Source organism: Oncorhynchus gorbuscha, linkage group LG05, assembly GCF_021184085.1.
Source record: "Oncorhynchus gorbuscha isolate QuinsamMale2020 ecotype Even-year linkage group LG05, OgorEven_v1.0, whole genome shotgun sequence".
Lineage (NCBI taxonomy): Eukaryota > Metazoa > Chordata > Actinopteri > Salmoniformes > Salmonidae > Oncorhynchus > Oncorhynchus gorbuscha.
In genome coordinates, this window is record NC_060177.1 from 4,867,522 (window position 1) to 4,892,386 (window position 24,865).

The 24,865-nt window shown below is 45.0% G+C and overlaps 1 pseudogene; it reads right to left on the reverse strand.

The window, feature by feature from the left end:
- Positions 1 to 6,250: 6,250 nt before the first annotated feature.
- LOC124035460 overlaps positions 6,251 to 24,865 on the reverse strand; it is a 77,646-nt pseudogene continuing 59,031 nt past the window's right edge.

Below are 24,865 nucleotides of genomic sequence, written 5' to 3' on the forward strand. Positions count from 1 at the left end.
CCACTGATGATAGTAGAGATACCTACCACTGATGATATTAGAGATACCTACCACTGATGATAGTAGAGATACCACTGATGATAGTAGAGATACCTACCACTGATGATATTAGAGATATCTACCACTGATGATAGTAGAGATACCACTGATGATAGTAGAGATACCTGCCACTGATGATAGTAGAGATACCACTGATGATAGTAGAGATACCTACCACTGATGATAGTAGAGATACCACTGATGATAGTAGAGATACCACTGATGATAGTAGAGATACCACTGATGATAGTAGAGATACCACTGATGATAGTAGAGGTACCTCTATGCACACATAAACAAACACAAAAAATGATGAAAATATAAATTGTCACTTTTGTTCCTCAGAATTATATTTAATAAGCTATTATTGTTATCCTCATACATTTCATATTATTTTACAAAACAGAAAAGTACACCAAAAATACACCGTAGTTACAGTACGTATGTATAGCATGCGTCACAATACGTCGGAGGAATGCGATGTTTTACCGTGAATCCCTGACACTTTTACGTTACACAATATTTACATTGTTGTGTTGAGCTAACAACGTGCCTCACTGTGGTAGGGCTGGAAGGAAACTGCAGAAAACAGACAGATATCTTTACAGTATTAGCATCGAGGAAGGAAACTGTAGAAAACAGACAGATATCTTTACAGTATTAGCATCGAGGAAGGAAACTGTAGAAAACAAACAGACATGTTTACAGTATTAGCATCGAGGAAGGAAACTGTAGAAAACAGACAGATATCTTTACAGTATTAGCATTGAGGGTGTGGGTGCGTTCCTGGAGAGGTTTTTTAACATCTCAGGCAGCTCATAAATATGACATATTGAAATCTTCTGAGATGTGCAGCATGGCTGCAAAACAGACCACCTGGAACACACCCAGTGTGTGTGAAGCAGCAGACCCAGACCTTTCGGGAGAAGTCCTGGTGAACTTCACAGTATGCAGAGGAAAGCAGAGGAATGAGAGACTAGGGACACACAGTGACTGTCTGTAGAGGAGGAGGGGACTAGGGACACACAGTGACTGTCTGTAGAGGAGGAGGGACTAGGGACACACAGTGACTGTCTGTAGAGGAGGAGGGACCAGGGACACACAGTGACTGTCTGTAGAGGAGGAGGGACTAGGGACACACAGTGACTGTCTGTAGAGGAGGAGGGACTAGGGACACACAGTGACTGTCTGTAGAGGAGGAGGGGACTAGGGACACACAGTGACTGTCTGTAGAGGAGGAGGGGACGAGGGACACACAGTGACTGTCTGTAGAGGAGGAGGGACTAGGGACACACAGTGACTGTCTGTAGAGGAGGAGGGACTAGGGACACACAGTGACTGTCTGTAGAGGAGGAGGGGACTAGGGACACACAGTGACTGTCTGTATTGAAGGAGGGACTAGGGACACACAGTGACTGTCTGTAGAGGGGTAGGGGACTAGGGACACACAGTGACTGTCTGTAGAGGAGGAGGGGACTAGGGACACACAGTGACTGTCTGTAGAGGAGGAGGGACCAGGGACACACAGTGACTGTCTGTAGAGGAGGAGGGGACTAGGGACACACAGTGACTGTCTGTAAAGGAGGAGGGACCAGGGACACACAGTGACTGTCTGTAGAGGAGGAGGGACTAGGGACACACAGTTACTGTCTGTAGAGGAGGAGGGGACTAGGGACACACAGTGACTGTCTGTAGAGGAGGAGGGACTAGGGACACACAGTGACTGTCTGTAGAGGAGGAGGGACTAGGGACACACAGTGACTGTCTGTAGAGGAGGAGGGACTAGGGACACACAGTGACTGTCTGTAGAGGAGGAGGGACTAGGGACACACAGTGACTGTCTGTAGAGGAGGAGGGACTAGGGACACACAGTGACTGTCTGTAGAGGAGGAGGGACTAGGGACACACAGTGACTGTCTGTAGAGGAGGAGGGACTAGGGACACACAGTGACTGTCTGTAGAGGAGGAGGGACTAGGGACACACAGTGACTGTCTGTATTGAAGGAGGGGACTAGGGACACACAGTGACTGTCTGTAGAGGAGGAGGGATTAGGGACACACAGTGACTGTCTGTAGAGGTGGAGGGGACCAGGGACCCACAGTGACTGTCTGTAGAGGAGGAGGGACTAGGGACACACAGTGACTGTCTGTAGAGGAGGAGGGATTAGGGACACACAGTGACTGTCTGTAGAGGTGGAGGGGACCAGGGACCCACAGTGACTGTCTGTAGAGGAGGAGGGACTAGGGACACACAGTGACTGTCTGTAGAGGAGGAGGGGACCAGGGACCCACAGTGACTGTCTGTGAGACCAGAAATAGACAGCATTTGTAGACCCAGAGACCATATATTTAGCCTGGGTCTAAGTATGGCTCTGTGTCAGACCTTTACAACACATGCTTGGCCTGTCACATCTGTAACAGTATAGCTAGTTATTCCCACAGATGAGAAGGGGATCCATTCTGATAGTACTGTCTGGGACACAGTGAATTAGATGAGGAAGTAGATCCCCCATTCAGACAGTACTGTCTGGGACACAGTGAATTAGATGAGGAAGTAGATCCCCCATTCAGACAGTACTGTCTGGGACACAGTGAATTAGATGAGGAAGTGGATCCCATTCTGATAGTACTGTCTGGGCCACAGTGAATTAGATGAGGAAGTAGATCCCCCATTCAGACAGTACTGTCTGGGACACAGTGAATTAGATGAGGAAGTAGATCCCCCATTCAGACAGTACTGTCTGGGCCACAGTGAATTAGATGAGGAAGTAGATCCCCCATTCAGACAGTACTGTCTGGGACACAGTGAATTAGATGAGGAAGTAGATCCCCCATTCAGACAGTACTGTCTGGGACACAGTGAATTAGATGAGGAAGTAGATCCCCCATTCAGACAGTACTGTCTGGGACACAGTGAATTAGATGAGGAAGTAGATCCCCCATTCAGACAGTACTGTCTGGGACACAGTGAATTAGATGAGGAAGTAGATCCCCCATTCAGACAGTACTGTCTGGGCCACAGTGAATTAGATGAGGAAGTAGATCCCCCATTCAGACAGTACTGTCTGGGACACAGTGAATTAGATCCCATTCTGATAGTACTGTCTGGGACACAGTGAATTAGATCCCATTCTGATAGTACTGTCTATAGGCAGATGGGCAGTGAATTAGATCCCATTCTGATAGTACTGTCTGGGACACAGTGAATTAGATCCCATTCTGATAGTACTGTCTGGAGACAGTGAATTAGATCCCATTCTGATAGTACTGTCTGGGACACAGTGAATTAGATCCCATTCTGATAGTACTGTCTGGGACACAGTGAATTAACTCTGTGGTCTCATCATTTCATAATGATTGGCAGTGCTGTTTATAGGCAGATGGGCAGGAAGCATCCCTTGATATTAGTGGCATAGTTACAATCTACCCCTCTTTTCATTAAAAACCCTGCAGAGAGATTCTAGTGCAAAACCTCAGTCCTCAGGAGATACAATAGTAATTTAGGCTATAAATTCAATAGGCAGTAAACAACATGAACATTCCACCAAACTCTAGAGTTCCTACAGGTCAGACCGTATCTCATATTCCAAACTCTAGAGTGCACTGCTTTTGAGCTGATCTCATCACCACCCTGGTCTAAAGTAGTGCACTACAGGTCAGGGAATATGATGCCATTTGAGGGCTCCTACAGTCTGGAATCCCAAACACTGTTTGCATAGACTAAAATTAGTTCCAAACTCTAGTTTTACAATCAGTTTTCAATCTCACCAAACTCTAGAGGTCTTTTCAGGAGATTCAATAGTTTTCAATCTCCTCTCTCTTTACTCAGGAGATTCAATAGTTTTCAATCTCCTCTCTCTTTCAGGAGAGTCAATAGTTTTCAATCTCCAAACTCTTTTCAGGAGATTCAATAGTTTCTCATCTCCTCTCTCTTTTCAGGAGATTCAATAGTTTCAGAATCTCCTCAATAGTTTTCAATCTCTACAGGTCTCTCAAACTTTTCAGGAGATACAATAGTTTCTCAAAACTCACCAGACCGTCATCTCCTCAATAGTTTTCTCACACCACCAAACTCTAGGTCAATCTCTTCTCTCTTTTCAGGAGATTCAATAGTCTAGACCGTATCTCATCACTACCAAACTCTAGAGGTTACTACAGGTCAGACCGTATCTCATCACCACCAAACTCTAGAGGTTACTACAGGTCAGACCGTATCTCATTACCACCAAACTCTAGAGGTCACTACAGGTCAGACCGTATCTCATCACTACCAAACTCTAGAGGTCACTACAGGTCAGACCGTATCTCAGGTAAGACCGTATCTCATCACCACCAAACTCTAGAGGTTACTACAGGTCAGACCGTATCTCATCACCACCAAACTCTAGAGGTTACTACAGGTCAGACCGTATCTCATCACCACCAAACTCTAGAGGTCACTACAGGTCAGACCGTATCTCATTAACACCAAACTCTAGAGGTTACTACAGGTCAGACCGTATCTCATTAACACCAAACTCTAGAGGTTACTACAGGTCAGACCGTATCTCATTAACACCAAACTCTAGAGGTTACTACAGGTCAGACCGTATCTCATTAACACCAAACTCTAGAGGTTACTACAGGTCAGACCGTATCTCATCACCACCAAACTCTAGAGGTTACTACAGGGAAAACAGGAAGTCATAGGAAGTAGTGGGAAGTGCAGCCAAAGGAAAACCACTGCAAATACTACTGTACGTCAGGGAGTAGTACACCGTTGAAACTTAATATCATCACAAAATCAATAGGCCGCATCAAAGAAACAAAACATTAAAAACATTCAAATGAATCCCACTTGTAAGGCACAATAAAATGGACAAAGTTTAGACTAATTTCAAAAACAAATACTACTAAAAAAAATATAAAAAAATATCTCAGAAAATAAAAGTTCCTTGAGTACGGTGTCTTGGCATTGGTTGTCTAGTGAAGAGAAGGGGAGGGGTATCGACCAATACAGCCTTTACTGATCCTGATGCCCCTCCCACTAAACACAGCCTGAGGCAGCCTCTCAGAAGTACCAGGATGGAAGATCCTGAGACAGACTCTCAGAAGTACCAGGATGGAAGAGCCTGAGGCAGGCTCTCAGAAGTACCAGGATGGAAGAGCCTGAGGCAGCCTCTCAGAAGTACCAGGATGGAAGAGCCTGAGGCAGCTTCTCAGAGGTACCAGGATGGAAGAGCCTGAGGCAGCCTCTCAGAGGTACCAGGATGGAAGAGCCTGAGGCAGCTTCTCAGGAGGATGGAAGAGCCTGGGCAGCCTCTCAGAAGTACCAGGATGGAAGAGCCTGAGGCAGCTTCTCAGAGGTACCAGGATGGAAACTCTCTCTTTACTGTTAAGAAGAGAGCCCTGTGTGGCCCAAATAGTACTATATTCCCTATGTAGTGCACTACTTTACACCAGGGCCCAAGGTGCTTTGGTCAAAAGTAGTGCACTATAAAGGGAATAGGGTGCCATTTGGGATGCACTCAGGGAGTAGAAGGCAACGAACAGAAAGAGGTTTAAAAAGTCCCTGGTAGGCGGGCGGATCAGGCCGTTCTGGCAGCTCAGCCCCTGTTAGATGGACAGAGGGAGAGAGGTGTTCAGTCGATGTGTTTATCCGAGGCTGTGAGGGGGGGCTCGTTCAGTCGTTCAGTCGTTGTGTTTATCCAAGGCTGTAAGGGGGGGCTCGTCTCAGTCGATGTCTTTATCCGAGGCTGTGAGGGGGGCTCGTTCAGTCGATGTGTTTATCCGAGGCTGTGAGGGGGGCTCGTTCAGTCATTGTGTTTATCCAAGGCTGTAAGGGGGGCTCGTTGTGTTTATCCAAGGCTGTAAGGGGGGCGTTCAGTGATGTGTTTATCCAAGGCTGTAAGGGGGGCTCGTTCAGTCGATGTGTTTATCCAAGGCTGTGAGGGGGGCTCGTTCAGTCGATGTGTTTATCCGAGGCTGTGAGGGGGCTCGTTCAGTCATTGTGTTTATCCGAGGCTGTGAGGGGGTGCTCTTTCAGTCGATGTGTTTATCCGAGGCTGTGAGGGGGGCTCGTTCAGTCGATGTGTTTATCCAAGGCTGTAAGGGGGCTCGTTCAGTCGATGTGTTTATCCGAGGCTGTGAGGGGGGCTCGTTCAGTCATTGTGTTTATCCGAGGCTGTGAGGGGGTGCTCTTTCAGTCGATGTGTTTATCCGAGGCTGTGAGAGGGGCTCGTTCAGTCGATGTGTTTATCCGAGGATGTGAGGGGGGTGATCTCTGACAGGTCTTCTTGGGGGAACACCACGAAACACAGCTTCTGACCCACGTAGGTCACACACTCTGGAACAGACAGGCAGGGGGGTCAGAGACATATACAGTGAAGTCCCTGACTTCAACACGTGACTCAACATGATGGTGTTTGACTCTGGAAGAGCAGGCTTGTACTGCCCTCTAGTGGTAGATGACAACTTCATGACTAAAATGTAATTCTGTTGTAAGACACATGTCCTGCAGACGACAGCATGTCATTCTGCCTTATCAGTGTTGATACAGAGACAGCAGCATGTCATTCTGTCTTATCAGTGTTGATAAGGAGACAGCAGCATGTCATTCTGCCTTATCAGTGTTGATACGGAGACAGCAGCATGTCATTCTGTCTTATCAGTGTTGATACAGAGACAGCAGCATGTCATTCTGCCTTATCAGTGTCATTCTGATATGTTGATATGGAGACAGCAGCATGTCATTTCTGCCTTATCCAGCCTTATCAGTGTTGATATGGAGACAGCAGCATGTCATTCTGTCTTATCAGTGTTGATATGGAGACAGCAGCATGTCATTCTGCCTTATCAGTGTTGATACAGAGACAGCAGCATGTCATTCTGCCTTATCAGTGTTGATACAGAGACAGCAGCATGTCATTCTGCCTTATCAGTGTTGATACAGAGACAGCAGCATGTCATTCTGCCTTATCAGTGTCGATACAGAGACAGCAGCATGTCATTCTGCCTTATCAGTGTTGATACAGAGACAGCAGCATACTGCCTTAACGTAGTTGACTGTAAGTTGCTCTGACTAAGAGCGTCTGATGAATGACCTACATGGACTTGCAATACGAGGAGTGTAGGAGTCACTCACCCACGACCCTGTAGACACATCTGGGCTTGTTCTTCCAGTGGACCCCGACGAAGTAGACGGGTACCCCGGTGAGCATGATGACGATCCCCATGCCACACACCACAGGCTCCGAGTACAGGCTGAACCCCAGCAGCACCGCCCAGAACGCCAGGTAACTGATAGGGACCAACACACTCACCTGAAGGGAGAGGTTGAGGAGGGAGAGGAGAAAAGGGGAATGAGGAGAGGATAGAGGTCAGGGGGGAGAGAAGAGGGAGGATGGGGAGGATGGGGGAGGGGGAGGAGGGAGAGGAGATAAGGGGAATGAGGAGAGGATAGAGGTCAGGGGGAGAGAAGAGGGAGGATGGGAAGGATGGGGGAGGGGAGGAGGGAGAGGAGATAAGGGGAATGAGGAGAGGATAGAGGTCAGGGGGAGAGAAGAGGGAGGATGGGAAGGATGGGGGGATGGGGAGGAGGGGAGGAGAGAAGGGGAATGAGGAGAGGATAGAGGGGGGGATGAGGAGGGAGGATGGGGAGGATGGGGGAGGGGGGAGGGAGAGGAGATAAGGGGAATGAGGAGAGGATAGAGGTCAGGGAAGAAGGAGGGGGGATGGGGGGGGGAGGAGGGAGAGGAAGGAAGGAAGTAATAGAATGACAGTTCATTTCCTGGTTGCCCATCAGTAATAGAATGACAGTTAATTTCCTGGTTGCCCATCAGTAATAGAATGACAGTTCATTTCCTGGTTGCCCATCAGTAAGTTAATAGAATGACAGTTAATTTCCTGGTTGCCCATCAGTAATAGAATGACAGTTCATTTCCTGGTTGCCCATCAGTAATAGAATGACAGTTAATTTCCTGGTTGCCCATCAGTAATAGAATGACAGTTAATTTCCTGGTTGCCCATCAGTAATAGAATGACAGTTAATTTCCTGGTTGCCCATCAGTAATAGAATGACAGTTAATTTCCTGGTTGCCCATCAGTAATAGAATGACAGTTAATTTCCTGGTTGCCCATCAGTAATAGAATGACAGTTCATTTCCTGGTTGCCCATCAGTAATAGAATGACAGTTAATTTCCTGGTTGCCCATCAGTAATAGAATGACAGTTCATTTCCTGGTTGCCCATCAGTAATAGACTGACAGTTCATTTCCTGGTTTCCCATCAGTAATAGACTGACAGTTCATTTCCTGGTTTCCCATCAGTAATAGACTGACAGTTCATTTCCTGGTTGCCCATCAGTAATAGACTGACAGTTCATTTCCTGGTAGCCCATCAGTAATAGACTGACAGTTCATTTCCTGGTTTCCCATCAGTGATAGACTGACAGTTCATTTCCTGGTTAAGGTGTGCACTAGTAAATAGTTCCCAGATATAGTAGATATACTACCACCAGATATACTACCACCAGATATAGTAGCATCAGATATAGTAGCAGATATAGTAGCATCAGATATAGTAGCAGATATAGTAGCAGCAGATATAGTATCATCAGATATAGTAGCAGATATAGTACCACCAGATATAGTAGATATAGTAGCAGATATAGTAGCATCAGATATAGTAGCAGCAGATATAGTATTCTCAGATATAGTAGCAGATATAGTATCATCAGATATAGTAGCAGATATAGTAGCATCAGATATAGTAGATATAGTAGCAGATATAGTAGCATCAGATATAGTAGCAGCAGATATAGTACCACCAGATATAGTAGCATCAGATATAGTAGCACCAGATATAGTAGCAGATATAGTAGCAGATATAGTAGCAGCAGATATAGTAGCAGCAGATATAGTAGCAGATATAGTAGCAGATATAGTAGCAGTAGATATAGTAGCAGTAGATATAGTAGCAGTAGATATAGTAGCAGATATAGTAGCATCAGATATAGTAGCAGCAGATATAGTAGCAGCAAATATAGTAGCAGATATAGTAGCACCAGATATAGCACCAGATATACTAGCACCAGATATAGTAGCATCAGATATAGTAGCAGCAGATATAGTACCAACAGATATAGTAGCATCAGATATAGTAGCACCAGATATAGTAGCAGATATAGTAGCAGATATAGTAGCAGCAGATATAGTAGCAGCAGATATAGTAGCACCAGATATAGTAGCAGCAGATATAGTAGCACCAGATATAGTAGCAGATATAGTAGCAGATATAGTAGCAGCAGATATAGTAACAGCAGATATAGTAGCACCAGATATAGTAGCACCAGATATAGTAGCAGCAGATATAGTAGCAGCAGATATAGTAGCACCAGATATAGTAGCAGATATAGTAGCAGCAGATATAGTACCAGCAGAAATAGTAGCATATATAGTATCAGCAGATATAGTAGCAGATATAGTACCACCAGATATAGTAGCACCAGATATAGTAGCAGATATAGTAGTAGCAGATATAGTAGCAGATATAGTATCAGCAGATATATTAGCAGCAGATATAGTAGCAGCAGATATAGTAGCATCAGATATAGTACCACCAGATATAGTAGCAGCAGATATAGTAGCAGATATAGTAGTAGCAGATATAGTAGCAGATATAGTATCAGCAGATATAGTAGCACCAGATATAGTAGATATAGCAGATATAGTTTCAGCAGATATATTAGCAGCAGATATAGTAGAAACAGATACAGTAGCAGCAGATATAGTAGCAGCAGATATAGTAGTACCAGATATAATAGCAGATATAGTAGCATCACATATAGTAGAAGCATATATAGCAGCAGATATAGCAGCAGATATAGTAGCAGCAGATATAGTAGCAGCAGATATAGTAGCAGATATAGTAGCAGCAGATATAGTAGCAGATATAGTAGCACCAGATATAATAACAGATATAGTAGCATCAGATATAGTAGCAGTAGATATAGCAGCAGATATAGCAGCAGATATAGTAGCAGATATAGTATCAGCAGATATAGTAGCAGCAGATATAGTAGCAGATATAGTAGCAGCAGATATAGTAGCAGATATAGCAGCAGATATAGTAGCAGATATAGTAGCAGTAGATATAGTAGCAGCATATATAGTAGCAGCAGATATAGCAGCAGATATAGTAGCAGATATAGCAGCAGAGATATAGCAGAAGATATAGTAGCAGCAGATATAGTAGCAGCAGATATAGCAGCAGATATAGTAGCAGATATAGTAGCAGATATAGTAGCAGTAGATATAGTAGCAGCAGATATAGTAGCAGCAGATATAGTAGCAGATATAGTAGCAGTAGATATAGTAGCAGATATAGCAGCAGATATAGTAGCAGCATATATAGTAGCAGATATAGCAGCAGATATAGTAGCAGCAGATATAGCAGCATATATAGTAGCAGCAGATATAGTAGCAGTAGATATAGTAGCAGTAGATATAGTAGCAGATATAGTAGCAGCAGATATAGTAGCAGCAGATATAGTAGCAGATATAGTAGCAGCAGATATAGTAGCAGCAGATATAGTAGCAGTAGATATAGTAGCAGATATAGTAGCAGCAGATATAGTAGCAGATATAGTAGCAGCAGATATAGTAGCAGATATAGTAGCAGCAGATATAGTAGCAGATATAGCAGCAGATATAGTAGCAGATATAGTAGCAGAATATATAGTAGCAGATATAGTAGCAGCAGATATAGTAGCAGATATAGCAGCAGATATAGCAGCAGATATAGTAGCAGAATATATAGTAGCAGATATAGCAGCAGATATAGTAGCAGCAGATATAGCAGCATATATAGTAGCAGATATAGCAGCATATATAGTAGCAGATATAGCAGCAGATATAGTAGCAGCAGATATAGTAGCAGCAGATATAGTAGCAGCAGATATAGCAGCCGATACAGTAGCAGATATAGTAGCAGCAGATATAGTAGCAGATATAGCAGCAGATATAGTAGCAGCAGATATAGTAGCAGATATAGTATCAGCAGATATAGTAGCACCAGATATAGTAGATATAGCAGATATAGTTTCAGCAGATATATTAGCAGCAGATATAGTAGAAACAGATACAGTAGCAGCAGATATAGTAGCAGCAGATATAGTAGTACCAGATATAATAGCAGATATAGTAGCATCACATATAGTAGAAGCATATATAGCAGCAGATATAGCAGCAGATATAGTAGCAGATATAGTAGCAGTAGATATAGTAGCAGCATATATAGTAGCAGCAGATATAGCAGCAGATATAGTAGCAGATATAGCAGCAGATATAGCAGCAGATATAGTAGCAGCAGATATAGTAGCAGCAGATATAGCAGCAGATATAGTAGCAGATATAGTAGCAGATATAGTAGCAGTAGATATAGTAGCAGCAGATATAGTAGCAGCAGATATAGTAGCAGATATAGTAGCAGTAGATATAGTAGCAGATATAGCAGCAGATATAGTAGCAGATATAGTAGCAGATATAGTAGCAGATATAGTAGCAGTAGATATAGTAGCAGATATAGCAGCAGATATAGTAGCAGCATATATAGTAGCAGATATAGTAGCAGTAGATATAGTAGTAGCAGATATAGTAGCAGCAGATATAGTAGCATCAGATATAGTAGCAGCAGATATAGCAGCATATATAGTAGCAGCAGATATAGTAGCAGTAGATATAGTAGCAGTAGATATAGTAGCAGATATAGTAGCAGCAGATATAGTAGCAGCAGATATAGTAGCAGATATAGTAGCAGCAGATATAGTAGCAGATATAGTAGCAGATATAGTAGCAGTAGATATAGTAGCAGATATAGTAGCAGCAGATATAGTAGCAGATATAGTAGCAGCAGATATAGTAGCAGATATAGTAGCAGCAGATATAGTAGCAGATATAGCAGCAGATATAGCAGCAGATATAGTAGCAGAATATATAGTAGCAGATATAGTAGCAGATATAGTAGCAGCAGATATAGTAGCAGATATAGCAGCAGATATAGCAGCAGATATAGTAGCAGATATAGTAGCAGATATAGTAGCAGCAGATATAGTAGCAGATATAGTAGCAGCAGATATAGTAGCAGATATAGCAGCAGATATAGTAGCAGATATAGTAGCAGTAGATATAGTAGCAGATATAGTAGCAGATATAGTAGCAGCAGATATAGCAGAATATATAGTAGCAGCAGATATAGCAGCAGATATAGTAGCAGATATAGCAGAATATATAGTAGCAGCAGATATAGTAGCAGCAGATATAGTAGCAGCAGATATAGTAGCAGCAGATATAGCAGAATATATAGTAGCAGCAGATATAGCAGCAGATATAGTAGCAGATATAGCAGAATATATAGTAGCAGCAGATATAGTAGCAGCAGATATAGCAGCAGATATAGTAGCAGATATAGTAGCAGATATAGTAGCAGTAGATATAGTAGCAGCAGATATAGTAGCAGCAGATATAGTAGCAGATATAGTAGCAGTAGATATAGTAGCAGATATAGCAGCAGATATAGTAGCAGCATATATAGTAGCAGATATAGCAGCAGATATAGTAGCAGCAGATATAGCAGCATATATAGTAGCAGCAGATATAGTAGCAGTAGATATAGTAGCAGTAGATATAGTAGCAGATATAGTAGCAGCAGATATAGTAGCAGCAGATATAGTAGCAGATATAGTAGCAGCAGATATAGTAGCAGCAGATATAGTAGCAGTAGATATAGTAGCAGATATAGTAGCAGCAGATATAGTAGCAGATATAGTAGCAGCAGATATAGTAGCAGATATAGTAGCAGCAGATATAGTAGCAGATATAGCAGCAGATATAGTAGCAGATATAGTAGCAGAATATATAGTAGCAGATATAGTAGCAGATATAGTAGCAGCAGATATAGTAGCAGATATAGCAGCAGATATAGCAGCAGATATAGTAGCAGATATAGTAGCAGATATAGTAGCAGCAGATATAGTAGCAGATATAGTAGCAGATATAGCAGCAGATATAGTAGCAGATATAGTAGCAGTAGATATAGTAGCAGATATAGTAGCAGATATAGTAGCAGCAGATATAGTAGCAGATATAGCAGCAGATATAGTAGCAGATATAGTAGCAGTAGATATAGTAGCAGCAGATATAGTAGCAGTAGATATAGTAGCAGTAGATATAGTAGCAGATATAGTAGCAGCAGATATAGTAGCAGCAGATATAGTAGCAGCAGATATAGTAGCAGCAGATATAGTAGCAGCAGATATAGTAGCAGTAGATATACTAGCAGCAGATATAGTAGCAGTAGATATAGTAGCAGTAGATATAGTAGCAGCAGATATAGTAGCAGCAGATATAGTAGCAGCAGATATAGTAGCAGCAGATATAGTAGCAGATATAGCAGCAGAAATAGTAGCAGCATATATAGTAGCAGATATAGTAGCAGCAGATATAGTAGCAGATATAGCAGCAGATATAATAGCAGCATATATAGTAGCAGATATAGTAGCAGTAGATATAGCAGCAGAAATAGTAGCAGATATAGTAGCAGCAGATATAGTAGCAGCAGATATAGTAGCAGATATAGTAGCAGATATAGTAGCAGCAGATATAGTAGCAGCAGATATAGTAGCAGCAGATATAGTAGCATCAGATATAGTAGCAGTAGATATAGTAGCAGTACATATAGTAGCAGCGGATATAGTAGCAGATATAGTAGCAGCAGATATAGTAGCAGTAGATATAGTAGTAGTAGATATAGTAGCAGATATAGTAGCAGTAGATATAGTAGCAGTAGATATAGTAGTAGTAGATATAGTAGCAGATATAGTAGCAGTAGATATAGTAGCATCAGATATAGTAGCATCAGATATAGTAGCAGCAGATATAGTAGCAGCAGATATAGTAGCAGTAGATATAGCAGCAGAAATAGTAGCAGATATAGTAGCAGTAGATATAGGCCTGCTGTACCTTGATGGGACGTAGCAGGTTGGGTCTCTTCCAGCGATAGTACAGCAGGCCAGCGATGGTCACTCCATAGGACAGGAAGTTAATAAACGAGACATAGTTGATCAGGTTGTGAGTCTCTCCGATACACAGGATCACAATGGTGGCTCCGCACTGTGGAGGAGGAGGGAAGCAGAGGTCAATGAACATAGACATTATACACAAAGCTATATAACACAGCCCTGGGGTTTGGGGCTATAGGAGCTAGCACAGCCCTGGGGTTTGGGGCTATAGGAACTAGCTCAGCCCTGGGGTTTGGGGCTATAGGAACTAGTACAGCCCTGGGGTTTGGGGCTATAGGAACTAGTACAGCCCTGGGGTTTGGGGCTATAGGAACTAGTACAGCCCTGGGGTTTGGGGCTATAGGAACTAACACAACTGTGGGCAAATGCAGGCAAGAATGGGGCTAATTTACACAGACTAGCAGAGTGGGAATAGGGGCTCAGTAATTTACACAGACTAGCAGAGTGGGAATAGGGGCGCAGTAATTTACACAGACAAGCAGAGTGGGAATAGGGGCGCAGTAATTTACACAGACAAGCAGAGTGGGAATAGGGGCGCAGTAATTTACACAGACTAGCAGAGCAGGAATAGGGGCGCAGTAATTTACACAGACAAGCAGAGTGGGAATAGGGGCGCAGTAATTTACACAGACCAGCAGAGCTGGAATAGGGGCTCAGTAACTTACACAGACTAGCAGAGTGGGAATAGGGGCGCAGTAATTTACACAGACTAGCAGAGCTGGAATAGGGGCTCAGTAATTTACACAGACTAGCAGAGTGGGAATAGGGGCGCAGTAACTTACACAGACTAGCAGAGTGGGAATAGGGGCGCAGTAACTTACACAGACTAGCAGAGCTGGAATAGGGGCTCAGTAACTTACACAGACTAGCAGAGTGGGAATAGGGGCGCAGTAACTTACACAGACTAGCAGAGCGGGAATAGGGGCGCAGTAACTTACACAGACTAGCAGAGCGGGAATAGGGGCGCAGTAACTTACACAGACTAGCAGAGCTGGAATAGGGGCTCAGTAATTTACACAGACTAGCAGAGTGGGAATAGGGGCGCAGTAACTTACACAGACTAGCAGAGCTGGAATAGGGGCGCAGTAATTTACACAGACTAGCAGAGCGGGAATAGGGGTGCAGTAACTTACACAGACTAGCAGAGTGGGAATAGGGGCGCAGTAACTTACACAGACTAGCAGAGTGGGAATAGGGGCGCAGTAACTTACACAGACTAGCAGAGCTGGAATAGGGGCTCAGTAACTTACACAGACAAGCAGAGTGGGAATAGGGGCGCAGTAACTTACACAGACAAGCAGAGTGGGAATAGGGGTGCAGTAACTTACACAGACTAGCAGAGCGGGAATAGGGGCGCAGTAACTTACACAGACTAGCAGAGAGGGAATAGGGGCGCAGTAACTTACACAGACTAGCAGAGCTGGAATAGGGGCTCAGTAATTTACACAGACAAGCAGAGTGGGAATAGGGGCGCAGTAATTTACACAGACTAGCAGAGCCAGAATAGGGGCGCAGTAACTTACACAGACTAGCAGAGCGGGAATAGGGGCGCAGTAATTTACACAGACTAGCAGAGTGGGAATAGGGGCGCAGTAACTTACACAGACTAGCAGAGCAGGAATAGGGGCTCAGTAACTTACACAGACTAGCAGAGTGGGAATAGGGGTGCAGTAACTTACACAGACTAGCAAAGTGGGAATAGGGGCGCAGTAACTTACACAGACTAGCAGAGTGGGAATAGGGGAGCAGTAATTTACACAGACTAGCAGAGCAGGAATAGGGGCTCAGTAATTTACACAGACTAGCAGAGCGGGAATAGGGGCTCAGTAACTTACACAGACTAGCAGAGCGGGAATAGGGGTGCAGTTTTTCAGGTGGATCATGGCCAACAGGTAAGGCAGGTGACCCTCTCTGGCTCCAGAGAAACACAACCTGGGGAGAAACAGGACCACAGCGTTAGGTGTGTATGCAGTTGGTTGGGGAGTGATGCCAGCAACAACAGGGTTGGAGAGTGATGCCAGCAACAACAGGGTTGGAGAGTGATTCCAGCAACAATAGGGTTGGAGAGTGATGCCAGCAACAACAGGGTTGGAGAGTGATGACAGCAACACCAGGGTTGGAGAGTGATGCCAGCAACAACAGGGTTGGAGATTGATGCCAGCAACAACAGGGTTGGAGAGTGATGCCAGCAACAACAGGGTTGGAGAGTGATGCCAGCAACAACAGGGTTGGAGAGTGATGCCAGCAACAACAGGGTTGGAGAGTGATGCCAGCAACAACAGGGTTGGAGAGTGATGCCAGCAACAACAGGGTTGTGGGTTGGGGAGTGAGGCCAGCAACAACAGGGTTGGAGAGTGATGCCAGCAACAACAGGGTTGGAGAGTGATTCCAGCAACACCAGGGTTGGAGAGTGATGCCAGCAACAACAGGGTTGGAGAGTGATGCCAGCAACAACAGGGTTGGAGAGTGATGCCAGCAACAACAGGGTTGTGGGTTGGGGAGTGATGCCAGCAACAACAGGGTTGGAGAGTGATGCCAGCAACAACAGGGTTGGAGAGTGATTCCAGCAACACCAGGGTTGGAGAGTGATGCCAGCAACAACAGGGTTGGAGAGTGATGCCAGCAACACCAGGGTTGGAGAGTGATGCCAGCAACAACAGGGTTGGAGAGTGATGCCAGCAACAACAGGGTTGGAGAGTGATGCCAGCAACAACAGGGTTGGAGAGTGATGCCAGCAACAACAGGGTTGGAGAGTGATGCCAGCAACAACAGGGTTGGAGAGTGATGCCAGCAACACCAGGGTTGGAGAGTGATGCCAGCAACACCAGGGTTGGAGAGTGATGCCAGCAACAACAGGGTTGGAGAGTGATGCCAGCAACAACAGGGTTGGAGAGTGATGCCAGCAACACCAGGGTTGGAGAGTGATGCCAGCAACACCAGGGTTGGAGAGTGATGCCAGCAACACCAGGGTTGTGGGTTGGGGAGTGATGCCAGCAACAACAGGGTTGGAGAGTGATGCCAGCAACAACAGGGTTGGAGAGTGATGCCAGCAACACCAGGGTTGGAGAGTGATGCCAGCAACAACAGGGTTGGAGAGTGATGCCAGCAACAACAGGGTTGGAGAGTGATGCCAGCAACAACAGGGTTGGAGAGTGATGCCAGCAACAACAGGGTTGGAGAGTGATGCCAGCAACAACAGGGTTGGAGAGTGATGTCAGCAACACCAGGGTTGGAGAGTGATGCCAGCAACACCAGGGTTGGAGAGTGATGCCAGCAACAACAGGGTTGGAGAGTGATGCCAGCAACAACAGGGTTGGAGAGTGATGCCAGCAACAACAGGGTTGGAGAGTGATGCCAGCAACAACAGGGTTGGAGAGTGATGCCAGCAACACCAGGGTTGGAGAGTGATGCCAGTAACACCAGGGTTGGAGAGTGATGCCAGCAACAACAGGGTTGGAGAGTGATGCCAGCAACAACAGGGTTGGAGAGTGATGCCAGAAACAACAGGGTTGGAGAGTGATGCCAGCAACACCAGGGTTGGAGAGTGATGCCAGCAACACCAGGGTTGGAGAGTGATGCCAGCAACACCAGGGTTGGAGAGTGATGCCAGCAACAACAGGGTTGGAGAGTGATGCCAGGAACAACAGGGTTGGAGAGTGATGCCAGCAACACCAGGGTTGGATAGTGATGCCAGCAACACCAGGGTTGGAGAGTGATGACAGCAACAACAGGGTTGTGGGTTGGAGAGTGATGCCAGCAACAACAGGGTTGGAGAGTGATGCCAGGAACACCAGGGTTGGATAGTGATGCCAGCAACAACAGGGTTGGAGAGTGATGCCAGGAACACCAGGGTTGTGGGTTGGAGAGTGATGCCAGCAACACCAGGGTTGGAGAGTGATGCCAGCAACACCAGGGTTGGAGAGTGATGCCAGCAACACCAGGGTTGGATAGTGATGCCAGCAACACCAGGGTTGGAGAGTGATGACAGCAACAACAGGGTTGTGGGTTGGAGAGTGATGCCAGCAACAACAGGGTTGGAGAGTGATGCCAGGAACACCAGGGTTGGATAGTGATGCCAGCAACAACAGGGTTGGAGAGTGATGCCAGGAACACAAGGGTTGTGGGTTGGAGAGTGATGCCAGCAACACCAGGGTTGGAGAGTGATGCCAGGAACACCAGGGTTGTGGGTTGGAGAGTGATGCCAGAAACACCAGGGTTGTGGGTTGGAGAGTGATGCCAGAAACACCAGGGTTGTGGTTTGGAGTGATGCCAGCAACACCAGGGTTGTGGGTTGGAGAGTGATGCCAGGAACACCAGGGTTGTGGGTTGGAGAGTGATGCCAGCAACACCAGGGTTGTGGGTTGGAGAGTGATGCCAGCAACACCAGGGTTGTGGTTTGGAGTGATGCCAGCAACACCAGGGTTGTGGGTTGGAGAGTGATGCCAGCAACACCAGGGTTGTGGGTTGGAGAGTGATGCCAGCAACACCAGGGTTGTGGTTTGGAGTGATGCCAGCAACACCAGGGTTGTGGGTTGGAGAGTGATGCCAGGTTGAGGACCACTGACTATATTGGGGTGGTCCCCTGAGGAGAGGGTTGAGAACCACTGACTATATTGGGGTGGTCCCCTGAGGAGAGGGTTGAGGACCACTGACTATATTGGGCTGGTCCCCCGAGGAGAGGGTTGAGAACCACTGACTATATTGGGGTGGTCTCCTGAGGAGAGGATGAGAACCACTGACTATATTGGGGTGGTCCCCTGAGGAGAGGTTGAGGACCACTGACTATATTGGGGTGGTCCCCTGAGGAGAGGGTTGAGGACCACTGACTATATTGGGGTGGTCCCCTGAGGAGAGGGTTGAGAACCACTGACTATATTGGGGTGGTCCCCTGAGGAGAGGTTGAGAACCACTGACTATATTGGGGTGGTCCCCTGAGGAGAGGGTTGAGGACCACTGACTATATTGGGGTGGTCCCCTGAGGAGAGGTTGAGAACCACTGACTATATTGGGGTGGTCCCCCTGAGGAGAGGTTGAGGACCACTGACTATATTGGGGTGGTCCCCTGAGGAGAGGTTGAGGACCACTGACTATATTGGGGTGGTCCCCTGAGGAGAGGTTGAGAACCATTGACTATATTGGGGTGGTCCCCTGAGGAGAGGTTGAGGACCACTGACTATATTGGGGTGGTCCCCTGAGGAGAGGTTGAGGACCACTGACTATATTGGGGTGGTCCCCTGAGGAGAGGGTTGAGGACCACTGACTATATTGGGGTGGTCCCCTGAGGAGAGGTTGAGAACCACTGACTATATTATGAGACTAGGTAGGTACTATTAGTACCTGGAAGAAGTGAAGAGATAGCCGTTGATTCCCCCGAATGTAGACAGAGCTACAGAGATGGGCATCACCCAGGAGAATACGCCCAGCAACTTCTCTCCAAATGTCTGTAGAAAACCATTCAACAATCATTAAAGAACCTTTAACAAACAAACAAACAAACAAACAACAACAACCACAGAAAGTTAACTGTTAAATAACCATATTTATTTGTTTATTATGGATCCCCATTAGTTCCTGCCAAGGCAGCAGCTACTCTTCCTGGGGTTTATTATGGATCCCCATTAGTTCCTGCCAAGGCAGCAGCTACTCTTCCTGGGGGTTTATTATGGATCCCCATTAGTTCCCGCCAAGGCAGCAGCTACTCTTCCTGGGGTTTATTATGGATCCCCATTAGTTCCTGTTGCCAAGGCAGCAGCTACTCTTCCTGGGGTTTATTATGGATCCCCATTAGTTCCTGCCAAGGCAACAGCTACTCTTTCTGGGGTTTATTATGGATCCCCATTAGTTCCTGTCAAGGCAGCAGCTACTCTTCCTGGGGTTTATTATGGATCCCCATTAGTTCCTGTTGTCAAGGCAGCAGCTACTCTTCCTGGGGGTTTATTATGGATCTCCATTAGTTCCAGTCAAGGCAGCAGCTACTCTTCCTGGGGTTTATTATGGATCCCCATTAGTTCCTGTTGCCAAGGCAGCAGCTACTCTTCCTGGGGTTTATTATGGATCCCCATTAGTTCCTGTTGTCAAGGCAGCAGCTACTCTTCCTGGGGGTTTATTATGGATCCCCATTAGTTCCAGTCAAGGCAGCAGCTACTCTTCCTGGGGTTTATTATGGATCCCCATTAGTTCCTGTTGCCAAGGCAGCAGCTACTCTTCCTGGGGTTTATTATGGATCCCCATTAGTTCCTGCCAAGGCAGCAGCTACTCTTCCTGGGGTTTATTATGGATCCCCATTAGTTCCTGTCAAGGCAGCAGCTACTCTTCCTGGGGTTTATTATGGATCCCCATTAGTTCCTGTTGCCAAGGCAGCAGCTACTCTTCCTGGGGTTTATTATGGATCCCCATTAGTTCCTGCCAAGGCAGCAGCTACTCTTCCTGGGGTTTATTATGGATCCCAATTAGTTCCTGTTGCCAAGTAAGCAGCTACTCTTCCTGGGGTTTATTATGGATCCCCATTAGTTCCTGTTGCCAAGGCAGCAGCTACTCTTCCTGGGGTTTATTATGGATCCCCATTAGTTCCTGCCAAGGCAGCAGCTACTCTTCCTGGGGTTTATTATGGATCCCAATTAGTTCCTGTTGCCAAGTAAGCAGCTACTCTTCCTGGGGTTTATTATGGATCCCCATTAGTTCCTGTTGCCAAGGCAGCAGCTACTCTTCCTGGGGTTTATTATGGATCCCCATTAGTTCCATGTAATAAAACACTACTCTTCTCCACCTGGACAAAAAGGAACACCTACGTGAGAGTGCTGTTCACTGACTACAGCTCAGCGTTCAACACCGTAGTGTCCTCAAAGCTCAGACCCTGGGATTAAACACCTCCCTCTGCAACTGGATCCTGGACTTCCTTACGGGCCGCACCCAGGTGGTGAGGGTAGGCAACAACACATCTGCCACGCTGATCCTCAACACAGGGGCCCCTCAGGGGTGGGTGCTCAGTCCCCTCCTGTACTTCCTGTTCACTCATGACTGCGTGGGCAGGCACGACTTCAACACCATAATTGAGTTTGCCGACGACACAACAGTGGTAGGCCCGATCACCGACAACGATGAGACAGCCAATAGGAAGGAGGTCAAAGACGTGGCCGTGTGGTGCCAGGACAACAACCTCTCTCTTAACGTGATCAAGACAAAGGAGATGATTGTGGACTAAAGGAAAACCATTCTCATCAACCGGGACGTAGTGGATCAAGAGCTTCAAGTTCGAGAACGAGAGCTTCAAGTTCCTTGTTGTCCACGTCACCAACAAACTAACATGGTCCAAGCACACCAAGACAGTCATGAAGAGGTCACGACAAAGCCTATTCCCCCCCAGGAGACTGAAAAGACTTGGCATGTGTCCTCAGATCCTCAAAAAGTTCTACAACTCCACCGTCGAGAGCATCCTGACTGGTTGCATCACCGCCTGGTATTGCAACTGCTCGGCCTCCGACCGCAAGGTACTACAAAGGGTAGTGCTACGGCCCAGTACATCAGCGGGGCCAAGCTTCCTGCCATCAAGGACCTCTACATCAGGCGGCGTCAGAGGAAGGCCCTACAGAGGGTAGTGTGAACGGCCCAGTACATCACCAGGGCCAAGCTTCCTGCCATCCAGGACCTCTATATCAGGCGGTGTCAGAGGAAGGCCCTATAAATTGCCAAAGACTCCAGCCAGCCTATAGTCATAGACTGTTTTCTCTGCTACAGCACGGAAAGCGGTACCGGAGCACCAAGTCTGGAGCCAACAGGACCCTGAACAGCTTCTCCCTCCAAGCCATCAGACTGATCAATAGTTAGTTAGACAGTTAACCAATAGCTACCCAGACAATCTGTACTGACGCTTTTCTACAAAATTCTTTAACCAATTACATCCTTTGCTGCTGTTACCTACCTACAGTATACTGCTGTTACTGTCTATTATCTATCCTTTACCTCTACCTACAGTATACTGCTGTTACTGTCTATTATCTATCCTTTACCCCTACCTACAGTATACTGCTGTTACTGTCTATTATCTATCCTTTACCCCTACCTACAGTATACTGCTGTTACTGTCTATTATCTATCCTTTACCCCTACCTACAGTATACTGCTGTTACTGTCTATTATCTATCCCTACCTACACTATACTGTTGTTACTGTCTATTATCTATCCTTTACCCCTACAGTATACTGCTGTTACTGTCTATTATCTATCCTTTACCCCTACCTACAGTATACTGCTGTTACTGTCTATTATCTATCCTTTACCCCTACCTACAGTATCCTTTACCCCTACCTACAGTATACTGCTGTTACTGTCTATTATATATCCTTTACCCCTACCTACAGTATACTGCTGTTACTGTCCATTATCTATCCTTTACACCTACCTACAGTATACTGCTGTTACTGTCTATTATCTATCCTTTACCCCTACCTACAGTATACTGCTGTTACTGTCTATTATCTATCCTTTACCCCTACCTACAGTATACTGCTGTTACTGTCCATTATCTATCCTTTACCCCTACCTACAGTATACTGCTCTTACTGTCTATTATCTATCCTTTTGCTTAGTTACTTTATTCCTAGTTATATGTACATATCTACCTCAATTACCTCGTACCCCTGCACATTGACTCAGTGCTTGTACTTCCTGTATATAGCCATGCTATTACCTGGTACTCCCTGTATATGGCCATGTTATTACCTGGTACTCCCTGTATATAACCATGTTATTACCTGGTACTCCCTGAATATAACCATGTTATTACCTCCCTGTATATAGCCATGTTATTACCTGGTACTCCTTGTATATAGCCATGTTATTACCTGGTACTCCCTGTATATAACCATGTTATTACCTCCCTGTATATAACCATGTTATTACCTCCCTGTATATAGCCATGTTATTACCATGTTATTACCTGGTACTCCCTGTATATGGCCATGTTATTACCTGGTACTCCCTGTATATAGCCATGTTATTACCTCCCTGTATATAGCCATGTTATTACCTGGTACTCCCTGTATATAACCATGTTATTACCTGGTACTCCCTGTATATGGCCATGTTATTACCTCCCTGTATATAACCATGTTATTACCATGTTATTACCTGGTACTCCCTGTATATGGCCATGTTATTACCTGGTACTCCCTGTATATAACCATGTTATTACCTCCCTGTATATAACCATGTTATTACCTGGTACTCCCTGTATATAGCCATGTTATTACCTCCCTGTATATAACCATGTTATTACCATGTTATTACCTGGTACTCCCTGTATATGGCCATGTTATTACCTGGTACTCCCTGTATATAACCATGTTATTACCTCCCTGTATATAACCATGTTATTACCTGGTACTCCCTGTATATGGCCATGTTATTACCTGGTACTCCCTGTATATAACCATGTTATTACCTCCCTGTATATAACCATGTTATTACCTGGTACTCCCTGTATATAGCCATGTTATTACCTGGTACTCCCTGTATATAACCATGTTATTACCTGGTACTCCCTGTATATGGCCATGTTATTACCTCCCTGTATATAACCATGTTATTACCTGGTACTCCCTGTATATGGCCATGTTATTACCTGGTACTCCCTGTATATAACCATGTTATTACCTCCCTGTATATAACCATGTTATTACCTGGTACTTCCTGTATATAGCCATGTTATTACCTGGTACTCCCTGTATATAACCATGTTATTACCTGGTACTCCCTGTATATGGCCATGTTATTACCTGGTACTCCCTGTATATAACCATGTTATTACCTGGTACTCCCTGTATATAACCATGTTATTACCTCCCTGTATATAGCCATGTTATTACCTGGTACTCCCTGTATATAACCATGTTATTACCTGGTACTCCCTGTATATAACCATGTTATTACCTCCCTGTATATAGCCATGTTATTACCTCCCTGTATATAACCATGTTATTACCTGGTACTCCCTGTATATAACCATGTTATTACCTCCCTGTATATAGCCATGTTATTACCTCCCTGTATATATCCATGTTATTACCTGGTACTCCCTGTATATAGCCATGTTATTACCTCCCTGTATATAGTCATGTTATTACCTGGTACTCCCTGTATATAACCATGTTATTACCTGGTACTTCCAGTATATAGCCATGCTATTACCTGGTACTCCCTGTATATAGCCATGTTATTACCTCCCTGTATATAACCATGTTATTACCTGGTACTTCCAGTATATAGCCATGCTATTACCTGGTACTCCCTGTATATAACCATGTTATTACCTGGTACTTCCTGTATATAGCCATGTTATTACCTGGTACTCCCTGTATATAGCCATGTTATTACCTCCCTGTATATAGCCATGTTATTACCTGGTACTTCCTGTATATAGCCATGCTATTACCTGGTACTCCTTGTATATAACCATGTTATTACCTGGTACTTCCTGTATATTACATTTACATTTAAGTCATTTAGCAGACGCTCTTATCCAGAGCGACTTACATATAACCATGTTATTACCTTCTTCTATATAACCATGTTATTACCTTCTTGTATATAACCATGTTATTACCTTCTTGTATATAACCATTACCTTATATAACCATGTTATTACCTTCTTGTATATAACCATGTTATTACCTGGCACTTCCTGTATATAGCCATGTTATTACCCTCGTACTGGTACTCTGCACATTGACTCAGTACTGGTACTTCCTGTATATAGCCATGTTATTACCTCA